Source organism: Amphiura filiformis, chromosome 8 (genome assembly GCF_039555335.1).
Source record: "Amphiura filiformis chromosome 8, Afil_fr2py, whole genome shotgun sequence".
Taxonomy (NCBI): Eukaryota; Metazoa; Echinodermata; class Ophiuroidea; order Amphilepidida; family Amphiuridae; genus Amphiura; species Amphiura filiformis.
The window spans coordinates 31,904,222-31,909,756 of NC_092635.1; positions in this window are offsets into that span (position 1 = coordinate 31,904,222).

Here is a 5,535-nt window from a genome sequence, read left to right on the forward strand (position 1 = left end):
CTGTCTTAGACAAAGTGATTGCGGTAAGATTATTCATCGTTGCATTACCTCTGTCTTAGACAAAGTGATTGCGGTAGGTTTGTTTATCATTATATTACCTCTGTCTTAGAAGAGGTTTGCATTTTCACTTTTTTCTGATCATATAAGGTTGTCTCAGACTGATTATTACCGTTTATTGTTAAAATATTTGCAATATTATGTTTAAAGTATAGTTTATCAAGGAAACTATGGTCAACCAAAACATGTTAATTATTGTCAAACTAAACTTCAGAATACCATGGATACTTATACACAGATCAGTGATAATAATTTTTGGTCTCTTTGGAGACAGCCTTTGCCACAATCTTAAGGTTTTTAAGGATTTGCTGTGTAAGAAGTCACTAAATGGAGCTAAGGTTTATTAGTGACTTATTTCTTGCAATTACAGATTATCAGATAACAAAGTTCTTTGAAATTAATCTTGACGTAAGTGTCATTTTGTCTTCACCTAACTATCCGTCAAGTACATATGCCGATGCACAATGGGTTGTAACGTCTACGGACATGGGAGCTTATCAGATAACTTTGACTGACTTCAACATATCAACATTTGCCGCATCTCTTACCGTTGGAAAAGGAAGCGATTTCCAACGCAATATATTATCATTTGGATCCCGTGACCTAGTCATACCATTAAATGAAACAGTAATTATAAAGGAAGCATCCGTTTGGATTTGGTTTCATGTCAACGATCCAGCCAAAGCGACACATTTACAGTCACATAATGGGCAATTGACATTCGATACATTTCCAAGCTCAAATGGAATCCAAATAATTGTTTCACGAATTTCTAATGGTATGTTATATGTGTATCAGCTTTACACCGGGACGTTTTATTTTTTGTATGAAATAGAATATTGATAATGATAATGACGATGATGATGATAATGATGGTTAATATTATCAGCATAATCTTTGTATACTTTCCTAGACAATATATGTACTGATCATTTTGAATGCGAGTCTGCGTGTATTCCAAGGAGATGGGTTTGCGATGGTTTTACCATGTGTTCTTCAGGCTCGGACGAGACCAATTGTATACAAGGTAAATTAATTTTCTTCAGGACCTTCCAAAAATCATCTCCATCGCTAAGAAAAAGGCAATACTAGGTGAATATTACAATGTGCCGATCATCGTCCGTTGTATTTTTCTTCACACTGAACTTCACGTTTATGAAATGGCGACATTCTTGTCACGCTATTGATGAACTTTTTTATGTTTACTAATCCCCTGAAACGATAAGAAATATCAGACGGAGAATAAAGTTTAAGCATGGAGGTATATAAATAAATGGAGAATGATCGCCAGAATTCTAATCTCTTAAGTGGAGATTATCCTATTACCTCTATTCAATGAGTCACCAAACTTGAATGACTAGCCACTTCAGCCAAGCTATTGATCTCCACGATGGTTATGAGACTCTACCATGGTTCATTGATCGTCACTCCCAAAATTTCCTCATAGGAATTGACCCTACATTGACCCGTACCGGAAGGCTTGTAAAAGAGACTGTATAATGACGTCAGCTAGTCAATTAGCTGTTCAAAGTCGCCAGTTTTGATAGCTTATAGTTTCAATGTATGATTGTGCGAAAACCCGATGAAATTTGGATGTTCTGTTCTCAAGTTATGAAACTGTTTTCTACACTAGTTGTGCCGTAACTTGACAAATATACTTAGTTTTCATGTTCATATATTAAGCTTATAAGGGGGTCTGAGGGAGTTCAAATATAGTGCAAATGAAAGCAAAACGTTTTTACCTTCCGATTGTGAAAAAATTATGTTGGGCCAATTTGGGCCAATTGAGTTAAAGCGAGTAAGATTTACCGGAAGTACTTCGAATTCAGCTAAAATCTTTTCATCATCATTAAACTTCTCATTTTATAATAAATAATTATCAGTATTTAGGCCTAAATGATTATTAATATTATTAGGGGCCATCATTTTTCTTTGGAGGGGGTTCCAAATAGGCCTATACCGGGGGGTCATAACTTTTTGGAAAGAAAAATAGGGGGTCATAGCCTAATTTAATTTGTCAAGAATCATGACCAAAATGTAGGGGGTCACAATATGACCACAGATATAGGCCTACAGATAGGGTGTTTATTTTATTCAAAAAGACTGATTTCAATGCAATTTTTTGGCGAAAATGACATTTTGATATCAAATTTTCTGAAACATTCCACTTTCCAATAAACATTATAAGTAACTGCATTTAGCACCCCATTGAAATAAATGACCAGTGAAACAGACTTAACAATGTAATCAGCTTAGCATAATCAATATCACCTGAAATTGCCTATTCAACAATAATTGGTCATAACCAACGTAGTACAAAAGATGCTTGACTAGATCATTCTCCATTTATTTATATACCTCCATGGTTTAAGTATGTGGGAAATTATATATAAGAAAGGAACAAAATCCAGGATTTGAACCTACCAACTGAGCTAATGAGTCAGATGGAGACGAGCAGTGATGTTATTATCTATAGGTCTTCAGTTCAATACCTGTCCTCTATCATCGTCTAATAACTTTTGATATTTCACTACGACAGCTCGTGATCAAAATAAAAGAGTACATCTAAAATCATTTGATTTATACATTCTATCTTCGCCACATTTCACTATGTCCTACCCGAGAAATATTGATTGCATCTGGGAATTTACGTCACCAGAATACGGTAAATACGTCATTAAACCAGGCCGTATTATTCGCATCGAGGAGTTCGACTCTTTAGATTTCGGCAATGGATCGTTTCCTTCACAAATGATACTGTATCATTATCCGAAACATCTAGAGCACGTACCAGCAGCTGTTATGATTGACAGTCAATTGATGTGGGCTAGATTTTCTTCAGATAATTATGGTACTACATCAGGATTTTATGTCATAGTTGAACGTGATACCAAAATGGGTAAGGCTATTGCTTCAATATATCTAATTATTAATCAAAAATTAATTACTAGCATTATTATTATTATTATTATTATTATTATTATTATTATTATTATTATTATTATTATTATTATTATTAAATATTTCTACTATCAGACACGTCGTTTAAGCATTTGATATAGTTAACGTTATAGGTAAGGTTATCCCATCCCGTGTTTTAAATCAGCCAATGTTTTTATTTCCTCTCCCCCCTTCCGTGTACCCAGCCATCCCGAGGCCCGTCTTTTAGGCTTTTGTCTAACACACGCGTCACGTCACGTCACGTCACGTCACGTCACGTCACGTCACGTCACGTCACGTCACGTTGAAATGTTATCAAAAGTTCATAATAAATTATTAACTCCACAATTACCCTTATCTCCCTACGTGATAAATAGTCCGTGAAATAGTCCATGGAATTCCAGCTTTTCATCAATGCCGCAAAGCACAGCAAAGCTTCAATGAATAAAATAATCGGGATTGCTGGAACTACTTTTAAACCACAGCCCGTATCCTAGTTTAGTGTAGCCTCTTTTGCAGGCGGTGCGTTTTCGCTTTTCTCAAACTATGAGTGTGATAAAAACACGAGTAGCCTGCGACGGAGGCTACGTACAGTCCCGGGGGGGCACTCCAACTTTGGAGGTGACGCGTATGTAGGGCTGTTAAGACCCCTTTTCAGCATCGCTGTCACCCAAAGACCCCATATTTTTTACGAACACATGCTCGCTCCGCGCTCTGTCACCCGAAGACCCCTATTTTTCCATTTGATCTGTCACCCAAAGACCCTTACAAGTTCAATTTGAACAGCAACTTTCATTTATCACTGATTTTGTTACTTATTTTGAAAAAATAAAGAAATTTGAAGCCATTTAGAACTAGAAATTCGATTTTCGAGGTTTTTGTGGCGCTGTTTTGGTTCTCACCCAAAGATTCCATTTTAAAAAAGGTCATGTTCTCACCCAATGACCCCATATTTTTTACATTTTGCTCTCACCGAATGCCAAAAATCATGCTCTCACCCAATGACCCCATATTTTTAACATGTTGCTCTCACCGAATGCCCCTTAGTGCGAAAGCGCCAGCCCTACACCTATATCCATTTCAAATTGAAGTGCCCCCCCCCCGGGCGTACAGTGCGCACACCACTAAATAATGCTCCCACTGAAACACACGTGAAAATGGCCTATCAAAACAAAATAAGCTACCTCATTCGCGTGTTTCAGACTTATAAAACACGTTAGCCATTTTTGCAGAATCTGTGAGGTATATGATGCGGTATTATTTGCCGTCGTTTTATCTTTTCAGTTTCTGTTTCCGTATCCGTAATAGTTTTTGTAAGTCATTGTTATTCTGAAGTGGTAGTCTCCCAGGTATGACCAATCTTTTATTCTAGCCTTTTGTTAGTTACTGAAAATTTGAAGCTCGTGAATTTCAGTTTTCGTTTTGGTAAGTTATATTGATTTTTTACATAAAACCTTGAGATGTGCGGTTGGGTGCCAATCTAGACAAAAGAAGAGTCTAAATTTTACGGTCCTAAATTCGCGGTAAATTGTACGGCTTCAATTGACTTGTGTTTGGTGTATATGTACTTACGCCTAGACGTAAGTGGCTCTTTAAAAAAGTCTTGCATTGAAATATATACTAACCATGTTGCCAAGTTATAAGCAAAAGTCTTTCATATTGGCGATGAAACGAGCGTCTAAAATCTCCCAATGAGGCGCGTACAAGTGGTGATTTGGTAATCATGTTTTATATTGAAATGCAATACAAAAGAATTTGCATTGGAGCAAAGATAATGTATTCTATTCATGGCAAGCTAATCTGATAATTGATTGGGCCTATATATGCAAGACTCGTGTTTATTTTAAATGTTTATTTTTGCAGAGCTTATTTTCAGTCATGGATCATACTGATAAATTTCGCGAGGGGGAGGGAGGGAGGGAGGGAGGGAGGGAGGGAGGAGATACTTAAGTTAAGACTGAACAAGCGAGAGTGGGAGGGGGTGAGGAAGAAAGAGAGGAGAGGGAGAGACGGAAAGACTAGAAAGAGAAGAACTCGAGAGGAAAGAGTAGGGCCCGGGGGACGGGGAGGGAGTGGGGAGACTGATCATATGGGGGGGGGCAGGAGGAAGCAAAATAGGGAGATAGACATTGATACGAGTGAAGGGCGACACTGTGACCCTGCACAAGTGCAATGGGGCGCGACAGGTTCATAAGCGGACCTTTTGTGATTGAAGGGCTTATTTTCAACGTTTTTACAGAAAAAAGTGGACCTTTTCATTCGGATTTGCATTTTGTCATAATAATGTGATCAATTTATCACTGTCAAACACGAGAGGGCGCTAGACCATTAAAACAGCGGTCGGACACCGGTGTTCAATACTATTTTATCTCCAGCCTTTATGGGATTTATTGACACAGGCAATTACCCTATTGAAATAAGCTGATTGGTACTTCAGAGTTAACAATGAAGTCAGATTACAGTAAACTTACTGAATCCCTTGCGTTTTCGTATCTGAACAATAGAGTTACGGAAACTGAAAAGATAAAAAGACCCTTG